Consider the following 14707-nt stretch of genomic DNA (forward strand, 5'->3'; position numbering starts at 1 on the left):
CAGCGGCGGCGGCGGAGGCGGGCGGGCGGGCGGCCGGGGGGGCGGGCCAGGGGCGGGCCGAGGATGGGGTTACCTGGGCGGGCCCAGCGGCCCGGGACACCCCCCGGGGGCGGGCCGGAGCGACCGCGGCAGCGGCCGCCCTGGCCCGCGGGACTGGGTTTCTCCGGGGGCCTCCCCGGCCGGGCGCCCGGGAGGACTCAGGGCCGGAGCCCGCTCCAGGCACGCCTGGCTGCGCGCCGCCTAGCGCGGCCGGGCTAGAGGCGCGGCCACCCAGCTGCCGGGTCCCAGCCCGGGCCTTGGGGACAGGCGGGCACAGCTCCCCCAGCCCGCCGCTTCGGGCACTGCAGCACCGCTCTTGCTGCTCCGCCTCGCCCCCCGCCGGCGCCTCGAAGCCTGACCCCCGCCCGGCCGAGGCGGACCCACCCGAGCGCGGCTGCGGCTCGCGCGCACCCAGCCGCTAGCGCTCCGGGCGCCCGGGGCTGCGCACCCGGGAGTCCCGGGCCACCCGGTCGCCCCCCGCCAGGCCCCTCCCTGCCTCCCGGCCGGCTCGTCTTCTGGCCCAGCCTTTCCTTGGCGCTCACCTCCCTCCAGCCTTCCGGGAGCTGGACCCGACCTCCCGAGCTTTGGTCAGCTTGGGACAGTGGCCGGAGCCTGCGGGAATCCGAAAACTCGTTTCTGGCTAGCCTCAGGCTCTGGGTGCGCTCTAAGCCGCAAGGTCTTGACCAAGCCCCTTACATCTCTGGGCCTCTGTTTTCTCATCCAGGAAATGGACGTAAGAGCGGGAGATTGCAAGGATAGAAGGAGCTTAGGGAAGGTCTCTTTTTGGCACCCTCACCAAATCTTGCTTTGCGTGTTGGTTTTATGTGCGCTTGTTCTGTTTATCCTCCCATATCTGGCAGATTCGGAGAGAGCTCAGTGCCTGGCACAGCAGGTGTGACTGCCGTGTTTGTGCGATGAATGAATGAAGTGCCACGGGGCTGTGACGGTACCTCCCTAGGGCAGAGTGCTCAGTTCCACACCATGGTGCCTGGTAAGCCTTATTTGCCCATTCTCAGCTCATGGTCTCTCTGGGTCCCAGATTTGACTCTGTGTCTCTCAGTTACTCAGAGCGCGAAGGACTTCTTGTCTGAATGGGAAAACCAAGGCCCAGGCAGGGGCAGGGAAGGGCCCCACCTCCCTAGGGGCTGGGAACAGACCAGGCCTCCGCCCTCACCTCTCACCCTGTGCTCTTCCCTGTTTAGGAACATGAGGCTTGCTCCCATGTGGATGGTCGCGGTTGGGTGCTGGGACGATGCCCTTCCCTCTGTGGAGTCTCTGGGGGCTCAGCACAGAAGAAGGGCTCAGTAAACATTTGGTGTTGAGAGTAGGCAGAAGGTGGCGGGGATATACGGGGCTGAACAAGAGTACAGATGGAGGCTCGCGTACCATATGTCTAAATATTTGCAATTTATAAATCAAGCTAACAAAATGTGAAATAAAATATGTTCTAGTCTCCTACCTTGACAAGTACACTTTCACAGCAACCAGGAAGGCCAGCTTTGAATGTAGAATTCTCAGACTATTGGACCCTGCGCAGAGCCTGGTGGTGCAGGAAGAGGAGACCCCTTCTTTCCCACATCTGCCTTGGGCCTGCCCTGCACATGTGAGCCTCTTAGCCAGTATGTGCAAGCCTGTCTGCACCTCCTCTTCCCTTGGAGAGCTGTGCCTTGGCCACCCCTCAGGCCCAGAACTGGGCATGCCTGTGGGAGGGATCTGCAGAAGAGACCCAGCCATGTGGGCTTAAGGAATCTGTCTGGGCAGGGAATCCCCGGGGCCTGGGGACCTAGAGAGTGATCTAGAGAAGGGGGGGTCATGAGCTCCACATGGACACAACCTTTTCGCTTTGTGTTCTCCTCTCTCTGTGATGAGAGCTTGGCTGGAGAACTAGAGCTCAGCACCCCCAGGGATTAAATTTATTTATTTATTTATTTGACACAGAGAGAGAGAACAAGTAGGCAGAGAGGCAGGCAGGGGGTGGCAGAGAGCCCGATGTGGGGCTCGATCCCATGACCCTGAGATCATGACCTGAGCTGAAGGCAGAGGCTTAACCCCCTGAGCCAACCAGGCACCCCAAGAAATTTTTTTTAAAAAGATTTATTTATTTATTTTTTGGAAGAGAGAGAGCACAAGCGGGAGGAGCAGAGGGGGAGGGAGAGAGAATCCCAAGCAGACTCCGTGCTGAGCCCAGAGCCCAACATGGAGCTGGATCTCACAACCCTGAGATCACCACCTGAGCTGAAACCAGAAGTAGGATGCTTAACCTACTGCATCATCCAGGCGTCCCCCAAGCCAGGACATTTTTTTTTTTTAAAGATTTTATTTATTTATTTGACAGAGAGCACAAGTAGGCAGAGAGGCAGGCAGAGAGAGAGAGAGAGAGAGAAGCAGTCTCTGCACGGAGCAGAGAGCCCGATGCGGGGCTCGATCCCAGGACCCTGGGATCATGACCCGGGCTGAAGGCAGAGGCTTTAACCCACTGAGCCACCCAGGCGCCCCAAGCCAGGACATTTTTGAGAGCGCTTGGGACTCTAACTAGAAGATTTGCTCATTGTCAGGTATAAAGCAGGACAGTGTCCAGCAAACTCAGATGCCTTGTTCTGCTAAAAGATTGAGTCTTCATACGCCAGGCATTGTTCAAAGAGCTTTACGTGGTGTCACTAGCTCAATCCTCAACTGCGAATCTAGGAAGTAGGTACTGTTATATTCCCATTTTACAGGTGAGGAAAGGAAGGGTAGAAAAGTAAAACATCTGCCCAAGGAAAGGGGTGGGCGCAGGACTTCAGAGCCATGTCCTATGCCTGGACTCAGGGCTCTGGGCTTGAACCTCTGTCCCACAGCATGTGCTGCCGACCTTGGAGGGAGCTGCTGGGCCTCCTGTGTCTGTATCTGTTAGGTGGGGACAACGTTACCTGACTCACTTGTCCTGGGGCTGCTGGGAGACACACACAGAGTTGTAAGAGTCCTATGAGCTAGGAAGAGCAGAGCGGGGGAGGGAGGGGAACTGAGGTCCAGGGCCAGGAAGGTCCACCCTGATTGCGATAAGGGAGAGGCAGAGTCCTCTGGTCTGAGTCAGTGGAAAGTCTTAATGGGAAAGCATCTTTGAGGAAACGCTCCTCAAACTTTCAAGAACAGTCCAATTGTGACAATTTACATACAGATTCATGAGAAAGTTCATTCATTAATAGCTCTTTCTTACACAATCACACACGATGTTAAGAGTGAACGTGTGTCTAGTGCTTCTGATGCCCCGGCCACCCAAACAGAGGCTTTGCTTGAATATTACCGCCTTTAATTCTGGCCACAGCCTTGGAAGTAGAAACTGTTAATCCCATTTATAGGCAGTGAAACCGGGGTGGCGGGCGGGGGTGCGGGGGCTGCCCTAAGGTGCTTTAAGATGCATCAACAATCCTAGGACCTAGGCGCTCTCATGTTACGTATGGAGAAACTGAGGCACGGCGGGATCATATGGGTTGCCTACAGCCATGCAGTTAGGAACTGGAACAGCGAGCGTGTGGACACAGGTGGTCTGGGTGCTGAATTACCCGCTACCCTGTTCTTCCACATGTAAGGACTGATGTCTGGGTCCGGAAGGGGAAGGTCATAAAATTTCTCTACATTCCTCCTGGAAGTTGCCATCAGTTCTCAAGGGTTGAGATGGGGCCCCTGCTCTGTATCTCCTCTCTGTGCCCAGTGCCTTGAATGCCTTATACGAACTGGAATTTGAATATCTTCTGGTTGTTTTCTTTTCTTTGATTGAAGAAAATAAGCCTTTGATTCTCTAAGTGTCCCATTTTGTGGAGTGAGTTATCCTTCCTTACTAGAAAGTTCACCAAGGAAGGGAAACCTGGCCAAGTTTCTAATCAGAAAGAATCACATACAGCATGTCTTAATTATCGCCAGTCCTTGGTGAATGGGTCCAAAGCCATGTGGTTGGCTGTTCTCCAGCCCATCTTAGGAGAACCCAGTAACAGCGTGTTTGGTCAGTGGGGGTCTGGGATTTCGAGTCCAGCTTCCCAGATTTTTAGGTGAAGAAACTGAGGACTTAGGCTTGGGATCTAGAACCTTCTTAAGCCTATACATGCATTGTTCAGGGAGATAAAAAGCCATGGGCTCCTCTCCTGCCTCCATGGCCTGCCCCATCTCAGGCTTGGCTGAATGGATCTGCACAGCCGTCCCCTCTGAGCCGTCCACCTGGTGCCCTGACCAAGAAGGGGCAGGAAACTCGATCATTCTCAGCCAGCCACGCACATCTGTGTGGCTGGGCAGCTCCCAGCTCTTCTCTGGGGCTGTCGTTTGCTTCCTGAATTCCTTTCTAGGAATTTAGAGAGCGGGTAAAGGGGAATGTCAGGTTCTCGGGAAGCCTGTCTATGTTTCCAGTGCTGCTAGATCTCTTCCTCAAGCTGACTCTCGGTTGCTTCATCCGTGCAATGGCACTCATAAGAGAGACCGCCAGGACTCGACAGGATGATCTGTGTGAAGACTTCTAAGCATGAGGCTCTGCGCCCCTGAATGTTGAGTAAGCCTCTTCATCTGCTTCTATAGTTTGCGCCGATAGTGACACTCCAGTGGTCTGTTTTACTTGGTCCACCCAATATTTTTAAAATATTTATAATTTGTTGACAACATTTCAAGATTGGATAAGTTCACAGATTGAAATCCCCAGCTTTTCTTTAAAAAAAAAAAAAATGGAAGAACTAGCAACAGGGTACCCACATTCACTGGGGAAGAAAGGTGACCTCTGTGCACCTCGAGTCATTCATTCATTCATGTCCCTACAATCCCCTAACACGGAGCCAGTGGTTTCTGAGCGCCCTGCTGTGGGTCAGGAGCTGTGCCCGCATAGTGCACTGAATCCTCACCCTAAGTTCTTAACGCCCTTATTTGGCCAACATGGCGTAGAGGCTCAGAGAGTTGGGATCAGTTGCTGAGGTCTCAGGGTTAGCAGATGGTAAAGCCAGGACTCCCCCATAAGACCTTTGCCACTTTCCTTTATATGGGCTCTTTTCCTACCACAGCCTAGCTTTGGTGGAGGAAACCCTAGTTATGACCTGTTGATGGACTGATGGAAGAATTTAGCATGTGATGTCAATGCCCATGGTCCCCATCCTTTACCTTCAGACCCCCTGGGGCTGTGGAGTTAAGGTAGGTGTCCCAGAATTAATGGGCACACCTAGAATTCTTGGAAAAAAACTTTCCCGCCCACAGATAAGATGACTGTAGCTTAACATTTTGAAATGAACATTATGAAAATGTTTAGAGATGCCTGGGTGGCTCAGTTGGTTAAGGATCTGACTCTTGGTTTCAGCTCAGGTCATGATTTCAGGGTTGTGGATTTGAGCCCCACATCAGGCTACGTGCTCAGTGGGGAGTCTTCTTGGGCTTCTCTCTCTCCTTCTCTCTGCCCTCCCCTGCTCTCTCTCTTCCTCTCAAATAACTAACTATACTTAAAAAAAAGAAGAACAGGTTTATACATCTGCAATGGAAGACAGTAATAGTACAGTAAAACTCCATGCTGAATCACCCAGATTCAGCAATGACTAGAATTTGGTCCCACTGGCTTCATCTACTCTTTTTTTTTGTTTCTCTTTTACTTTTCTTTTCTTTCCTTTTTTTTTTAAGGTAAAATTAATTAATTAATTAATTTGAGAGAGAGCACATGAGCAGGAGGGGTGGGGAGGGGCAGAGGAAGAGGGAGAAGCAGACTCCCTCCTGAGCACGGAGATGGACAGGGGGCTCCATCCCATGCCCCCGAGACCATGACCTGAGCCGAAGGCAGATGCTTAATGGGCTGAGCCCCCCAGGTGCCCCTGTTTCTCTTTTTCTTCACTGAATTATTTCGAAATGCACTCCAGATATCTTGTCGTGTCATCGGAATACGTCAGAGGTCAGAGCCGGTCTCTAAAACCCGTGGGAGGGTGGAGTCAGCTGGTTGGGGCTGCTCAGAGCTGATGTTGAGTACCTCTTCTCCATTCTGCCTTCAGCCATGTGGCATTGGCAGCTGCAAATCTGCCACTTGGGAATGTTTATAACACGGAAATCAGCAAACACTACAAGACGGTTCCCCTACAACTCTCCACCCCAGAACCGGGGGCTGAACATTTATTAGTATGCCACTGCCCGAAACTCATGGACATGTTTCTTATATAACCACGGTGCGATGATGTCATAACTGAAATGACCGTTTACATTCCAATCAAACGTCCACGAGAGTCTCAAAGATGTCTGTTTCTGGATGGTTTGTCTGATCAGGACTCAGACAAGATCCACCCCTGACGTTTGGGTGTTTATGTCCCTTAATTTGTCTCAATCTAGAGCACTCCCTTTATCCCCCACCTGGGGCTTTTGTATGCCCTTGACGGTTGCGGAGATCAGGTTGTCCGATCCGTTCCGCAGGTTGTGTATCCTTTGGCAGCTGTCCTCCTCCTTCCCCTTATCGCCTGTCTTTTTTTTTTTTTTTAAGATTTTTTTTTTTTTGATTATTTATTTGAGTAAGAGAGAGCATGAGAGGAGAGAGGTCAAAGGGAGAAGCAGACTCCCTGCCAAGCAGGAAGCCTGATGTGGGACTCGATCTCAGGACTCCAGGAACATGACCTGAGCCGAAGGTAGTTGCTTAACCACCTAAGCCACCCCCAACTAAGCTTAACCAACTAAAAGTCTGAATCGATTCAGCTCAACTCGGTTGTTTGGTTGGTTTTTTGGAGAGGGTCCAGAAGGCTTCATCGATGGCTCTGGGTTGAGTGTTTGCCTTTTTAATGCTTGCAGATGATTTGTGACGAATGAAATGCAAAGCCATTGGGAAGCGTTTTTGAATTTACGATGGCCTTGTGTTACTTCGCCATCCACGTATACCACAAGTTCAGCCACGGTGAAATCTTTTGCTAGAAGGAAGGGCCGTGAGAGTCAGGAAAGCTGGCCTCTCTGATTGGGCCTCACCAGCCTGCGCAAGTCTTTCTACATTCAGGTCTCAGGGATGAAGAACTGCCTTTGGGAGTTCATTCCATCATGCTGTCCCTTGGACGGTCCGATACCCTACCCTACCTCGTGTCTAACTGCAATCTTTCTTGCTTTTCCTGAAGCCCATTTTCTCTGCCTGGATCCTTGGCATTTCCTTTTTTTTTTTTTTTTTTTTTAATTTTTAAAGATTTTATTTATTTGCCAGAGAGAAAGAGAGAGAGAGAGAGGGAGAGAGAGAGAATGTGTGTGTGAGCGAGTGCACAAGCAGGGGGAGAGGCAGGCGGGGAGAGGAGGAGGCTCCCCACTGAGCAGGGAGCACAGTGTGGGACTTGATCCTAGGACTCTGGGATCTGAGCTGAAGGCAGACGCTTAACCGAGCCACCCAGGCATCCTGACCTTGACATTTCTTAAACTCCCCTCTCTCAAGTCTCTTCTACTATGGGGAGAAAAACAAACCGAAATGTCCTGTGGTTCTAGGTTCTGGATCCTGTCCTTGATGTGGCAATCATTTCACCCTGAAGTGGTTTGAACCTCACTCTGTCCCCAGCCCCGAGACACTGTACATACCTTCTCCACCCCTGAAGGATGGGAGTCCTCAAAGACCAAGGCACAGGACATTTGTCCTGGGAGCCCCCTGTGTACCCTTGCTTGCAGGTCTGGGGTCTTGTCTATGGACCAGCATCAAATTATGGCTTTGGTTCCCGAAAGTTCCTGTCCTTGCCCATCCTTCCCACCCTTGCTGTCTGGACTGAATCCCGGAAGCTGGTTCCTCTTCACCTTCCTCCTCTTGCCTGTTCCTGATCTCACCCACTGACTCGGCTGGGGGCTTGCTTCTTCCTCCCAGAAACAGGGAGCTGTGGTGAAAAACACTTGTTGTGGCTGAGCATTCTGCTTGAATCTTGAAGATGGCCTGAGCTAGAAGTGACACCCTTTTTTTGGGAAGCAGAGTGGTGTCTGGGGAACATAGAAGCTTCCTTAGGACTATGCCTCATTCCAGAAATTTGAGTCTGAGCCTGTGTTTAAGTTGCCATCAGGACTCAACGTAGGAAATGAGCTCTTCAGGATGGGAAGGCCCTGTCAGACCTTGCACCTGTAGTGGGGGTGGGCAGCGTGAACTTGACTTTTCCTCCAAGGTAATTCACATTACCTATAAGGTCTCAGACACCTGTACTCCTGCAGTCTCAGAGAAAAAGCCTGACCCGTAAGGAAATACTCAAGAGAACTTAGAAGAGGCATGCTCTCAAGTTCATGGAAACAAGGAACGTGATTGACAACTAAGGATTACTGCATATGGCACCTGATTGCTCTTGAATGTTTATCTTCTTGACTTGTGTTTATTAGAACCTTTAAAAAAATGGGCTGTTAAGCTGTTTTAATAGAGGACTTAGTTTTCTTAAATATTCTGAGTTAGAACTAGTGACGTTAATTTGTCATACTTGTAGCTGAAATCCAAAGAGGATGGGGAGAAAATACTACGGGCAGCTCCCAGTGCTGTTTTCCATCAATGGCAACCTGCCCTCATGTTAGAGAGGCACAAGCAAAGACCCTGGGGTCAGCTGGCCTTGGCAAATCATCTCTTCTGTCCCTCTGTCTCCCCTCCCTCTCCCTTCTGGGCTTTGCACATGCTGTTTCCCCTGCTGGAAATGATCCTCAACCAGTCCTTTCCTGAGCAAATACCCTCAGGTCTTAGCTACCATGTCATGTCCAAGAAGACTTCCTTGGGCTTCTGGTTATACAGTCTCTGTCAGCTCTCCAGACTTTTCCTTTGAAGTACTACCAACCTAATAAAAAAATGATTATTAAATTGTTATTTGTAAAATTATCTATGTGGTGTGTCTCTTCCAGTGGTTTCTGATCTTCAAGATGGTAGGGATCATGCCTGTTTTCATTGCTGTGTTCCTGGTGCTGCTGTGTGTCTGGCACAGAGTGTTGGATAAAGAAATGAGGTGCAGTTCTTTAAGCCTCAGTTTCTTTATCTAAAGAATGGGCCTATGACTCTTTCTTTCAAATGGAAGTAGATAACCAGACAAATATTGATTTCTTTCTTATCCTTACTCCTTGCAAAAGAAAAAAAAGCAATGCAGAAGAAATAAATGGCCTTTTGAATTGTTAGCCTGAAAACCCGTAACTTAAGAGAGCACACACGAAGCTGGAATTGCAATTGTGGAGCAGTGGGGATGTCCCTGGTTTCTGCCACAGGAGGATGGACTAACTGACTCCCTTAGATCCTGGGGTGGAGGAGCCCTTTCCCCTGGGGATGAGGGAGCTGATTTGTCTGTGTGGACGGCCCAGGGTAGGCCGAGGATTCCACAGAGAGTTGGGGGGCTCCATTCCACCCCGAGAGTGGCTTCTAAGCTTCCCTTGGCCTCTGAGGTGGAGATGAAGGGTGACCCAGGGTCCCTGCCCCCTGTGTGGCTTAGGGATGCCTTCCTGCAGGTCCAAGGGGTTAGTGAGGTTAGCCCAGCAAATGGCTAGAGGAGAAGTAGTTCAGACCAAGGGAGTAGCACATGCATGAGCCTGGAGGTGGGAGGGCATGGTGTGTGGGAGAATGAAGGTTCAGAGGAGGGGCAGGCAGAGAGGGGCATGGCGGAGGCCGTATTGTGGATGCTCCTAGGACTGAGGGGTTTTTGTCACAATGGAGCTGGAAGAGAACAGCAGGGGCCAGGGCAGCTCATGGGACACTGCATGCATGTGTGTATGTGGATACATGCACACATACCTGTACGCGTGTGTATGTATGTGCACCTGTGCATATATGTGCATTGTGTGCACGTGTATGTGTTAGTGCATGCACATGTATACACGACTACAAGTGTATGTGTGTATGTCTGTACATGTAAATGTGCGCATGTATACAAATGTGCACACATGTGCACGTGCATATATATGTGTATATGTGCACATGCATGTACGTGTGCATGTGCGTACGCACACATGCACATGCATTTGTACCGGTTTGTGTGTACGCATGTGCATGTGTGCACGTATGTGCGTGTGTACACGTGTATATATGTGTATATATATTTGCGTACCTGTGTGCATGAGTATATGTATTGCACGTATGTGTGCTTGTGTGTATGTACGTGCCTGTTGGGGGGCAGCACCCTCAGCCTCCGGCCAGGAACCGCACACATAGATGCCCAGCAGGCACCCCCACAGATGCAGACGTCCCAGCCCTGGAGTGTCAGAAACCCGCCAGGGCCGGAGCAGCTGCTTCTAAATCAAGGCCAAGGGCAGCCGAGGGGCCGGGTTGGGTTTGGTGGCTTTGCCTCCCGTGCTGATGGGGGCTGGGGCCAAAGAGGGGCTCTCCATTAGGGATTCTGGGCCAGAGTGAGCCTGGCCGGTTTGGGGAAGTTTATTTTGGAAACTGGGATGATGCAAAATTAAGTGGGGAGGAAAAAATAGATGAGGCGGCGGTGAGGGTCTGTCTGTGGCTGGCGGGGCTGGAAGCGCCCAGCTAGGAGAGCACTGTTGGGTAAACAGATGGGGGTGGCAGCTTTTCTGCACGCCCGCTATAAATATCCCACAGTTTGGCTGCCCCTGCTGGGGTTTCCTGGCATCGTGGGTGTGGAGATCAAGGTGCAGACGCAGGGCACTTCCGGGGGCAGCGGAGGGCAGCCGGGCGCTGCTCAGATCCCAGTTCCTGGGGGCGGTGTGGGCGCCGAGGTCTGAGGCTGAGGCCCTGGGCGGGGGCGGGAGGTATTCCTTCACAGCCCACAGGCCGTGGAGCCCGGGCAAGCTCCCTTCCCTCTGATGACAACAGAAGGCAGGGGCACTGTCCCTCCTGGCGCCTCGGTGGGCAAGCTGGAGACACGGAGGCAATGCTCTGTCCATGGTCAATCCTCTTAGGTTCTGGGTGGCCTGGGTGAGTTCTCTCATCTCCTGGAGTCTCCATCTCTTCATCGAGTATATGGGGGCGGGGGGCATCTGGGAGGCTGGAGTGGAGGCGCAGGCGTGGCAGTGGGCAGCAGTGGCACCGATATCAGAGCTGACTGTGAGCAGGCTCCCGGGGGACCTCCGTCATCTCTGCAATACTGCGCTCTTCCTAATACCGATGCGGGCGGTGGTTCCAGCCACGCCCACTGGAGGCCTGTGATGATCCAGGGACTTGGCAAACTAGGTTATCTAAGCTCCTTTGTGATCTCGGGGTATTTTCCCAGCCACGCCATCCTATATGTAAAGAACCCGAGGCTCAGAGAGAAGGGACTGCCCACAAGATCCTTCATTCGGCCAGTAAGTATCCAGTGCTGATCAGCCATGAGCTGGGAATGGGGTGGGTCGCTGTGTCCATAGAGCTCACAGCCCGGTGGGGGGGATGGGCTGACTATCAGGGAAGGAGGGACACACGGACAGGCATCTAGCATCACGCATAGCCTGGGACGTTCTGCTCTCCTGCATCTGTGTGGCTGTGTTGGGGCTCCTCCTAGGACTAAGGTGTTTTTGTCCTCCTGTCACGCCCCAGCACCGGCCCAGGAGCTGGCAGGTGCCTGCTGAAATGAATCGAAAACACATCAATTCAGTTCATCAAAATAGTGTCTGAACAAGACTCCGTGTGAGGCTTGTGCCAGCCTCAGCGGGCCCACGAGGGCTGACTGGGCTTCGTGGGGAGAAGAGACCGAAAGCCTCTGCTTGTGCATGTCTGTATGACAAGTTACGATGGAACAAGTATTCTCATGCCTTCCCAGAGCCCAGCAAATGAGGCAGGGCAACCACCATCCCCATTTCACAGATTAGGAAACTGAAGTTCAATGAAGTTCAGTGACTTGCCCAAGGACACTCCGCTGGGACGTGGTAGGGCAGGGCCTGGAACATAGGACTTCAAATCTAGGGTTCTCCCTGCAGATGGGGAGGGGCTTTCGGTCTGTGGGAAACACCCGGAGGGCTCCAAACTCCCTGGGGGGTGCTGTATTAGCCTGGCAAGCTCAGCAGGGGTGGTTTGGCCCAGGGAAAGGCAGGCATTTTACTCTGGCCTCTCATGCCCCACTACGAGGACGTCCACCTACAGCTTGAGAACAGAAGAGCAGGAAGGGACAGACGCTGGACAGAGTTTCTGGAGACCCAGCTCTGCTCGTTACAAACTGGGCGCTGGGAATCTCTGAGCCTCAGTTTCTCTCTGTGAATGCAGGGGTTGAACTTAATCGCTAGAGAACATTTTAGCTTGGACGCCCCCTACTTCTCTTCCAGGGTGCTCTGTGGTCTGTCTTTGGGCCCAGGAGGGCACAGTTGGGAGCAAGTCTGTGTCTGAGGCAGGACCAGGCAAGATGTATGCTCCGGCCTCCCTGGGGCACCTGGGCTCATGGTGAACCTGAAGTGTGAGCAGGGCCGGGGAGCCGAGGAGCGAACATGTCCCCGCCGGCCTCTGGAATCCCCGGATTGAGGAGATGGGCCAGGGCCTTTCCTCGGTTTCCCTTCCGCACTCAGTCCCCATCCCACTGTCTCTGGGACAGTGCTCCACAAATGTCCAGGTTCTCCTCCTGCGGGATCCATGGTGGGAACTCGCTGCCCGCTCCCCTGAAGCTGGGGCGGCCACCTGACTGGCTTTGGCCAACGAAATGTGACAGCCACCAGCGACGGGCAGGATGGTGTTGACTTCGGTCCTGAGTAAGGACAACGTAGATCAGGCCCCCCCCCCCCCCAGCCCACAAGCATGTGGTATGAACAAGAATGAAACCTTTGCTGAGGTTTTTGAATTGTTTATTTCCATGCCGTCACCCTGTACGTCCTGACTAGAGTGGGGTGCACAGATGGGACAGCAGCCTTGGGATTAACTGGTTGGACTATTCTTCCTCGTTTTATTTTTTTCAATTAGCAATAATCGCGCCTCGGATAAACCTCATTGGCTACGATACTGCCACTGCGCAAAGCTCCTCCTTTTATTTTTTTGCATATTTATTCATCTATCCACCCATATAGACATCTGTGTATCCATCTACCATCATTCTGTCTGTCCATCTACCCATCCACCCATCCGCCTATCCATTCCTATGTTCAGCTATCCATAATTCATTTATCCATCCATCTGTTTATCCATCCGTCTGTCCATCTATCCATCTGTCCGTCAATCCACCTAAGGATTCAGACCCAGTTCAGTCTGACCCTGAAGACCAAACTTCTCTGTTGTGCAAAGATGCTTCTTTGGAAAAGACACATCCTTCTCTCTGCCTGCCCAAATTGCCTCTTTCTGCAGGGCCTGCTTGACCCTCTCTCCTCCCAGATGCCCTCCCTGACCCTCTCCCAGCCCAGTCAGGGTGTCCAGGGGGCTACACAGGCCCACAGAACCCTGATCACCATGGCTGGCCTGTAGATGAATGGACTGAGTCATGGTCTGGAGGCACAACAGCCCTTTCCCGGAAAGGGCATGTGGGATTGGCCAATAGTGGTCTTTGGGACTTTGGGACTTTGGGACTTTGATTGCCCCAAATGGACCCACATTCACATATTCAGGGACTCTCATCCTTGGAAGGCTTCATGTGCCCATTTGGGCTTGGCAAATGCGCTCCCAGAGTCACAGGCCCACTCTGGGCTCCTCCAAAATTTGGAACAGCCTTGGGATCTACCTTGAAACCTTTATTTTGCAAAAAAGGAGGAGGAGATTTTAATGTAGGGAAAATTGGATTTCAGTGAAATTGCCAAGAGCTAGCTGGCTAGGGGTGCCCCTTAGGCCTCTGCTATTTCTTCCGAGGTCTCCCTAGCAGCCTGTGCTGAAGTACTGAGAGAGCAGAAGCTCCCCTCAGACTCAGGGTGGCCTCGTGGCTAATGCCTGGACTTTGCAGGCAGAAAGTGGGGCTCCGTGGGGTCCCCGGGCAGAAACTTCACATCTCTGAGCCTCAGTTTGTCCATCTGTAAAATGGGGGTCTCTTCAGCTGGAAGGGCTGTTGGAGAACACGATGGGGTAGTGGAACAAGTGTGCAGGGCCCGGCACGTGGGAGGCATGCAGTAAATTGTAGTTTTCATGAATGGTGGCGTACCGTGAGCTGGACAGGACCTCACTCAGGGGTGAATGTACAGGGTTTGAAGTCAGGTGTGAAGGTGATGGTGATAATTATCCTATTGAACTGAGTAAGTCCAGTCCCTCTTGTGGAGGAGGCTTAGCCCCTGAGTTAAATGCGCAGACCAGGATCAAGGGCACAATTCTAATTATCAGGGAAAGAGAATGGTTGTTTTCTAACACTCTGCCTGTGAGCCAGGTGCCAAGGTGAGCAGGGTAGGTGCGATCTCTTGGGAAACTTGCCCGGGGATCATTAGCCTCATTCTACCAATGGTGCCGCTGAGGGACTTGTCAAGGTCATACAGTCAATAAAAGATGGAGTGAAGATTCCAGCCCAGGGGCGAAAGGAAGGAGGTGGGAAGTGGGCTGGTGACAGCAGGTGGTGTTGGCACTGGGGAGCTGGCAGGCTGTTTCCTACACCCCATCTGTCCCCACAGGGCCCCTTTCTCCTTCTCAGCCCCTCCCAAGGCCACCACTGCCTTCATTCTGGAGCCCACATCCCTCCCTCTTGTCAGGGCAGAGAATCAGTCCGAGGCCCCCTGTACCTGATTTAGGCCATTGTCCCCAGGCACAGGAAGGAGGACACCTGCCAAGCGGCAGAGCCAGAACCGAGCGCGTGGGCTCCAGACTCCTCTCCTCCGGGCCCCGCTGTCTGCAGAACTCCCAGCATGATCCCATCTCCCAGCTAGCTGGTTTCCGTGGGAAATGGGAACAGACGACCGGAAA

This window comes from Mustela nivalis (genome assembly GCF_964662115.1).
Source record: "Mustela nivalis genome assembly, chromosome: 10".
NCBI classification, from domain to species: Eukaryota; Metazoa; Chordata; class Mammalia; order Carnivora; family Mustelidae; genus Mustela; species Mustela nivalis.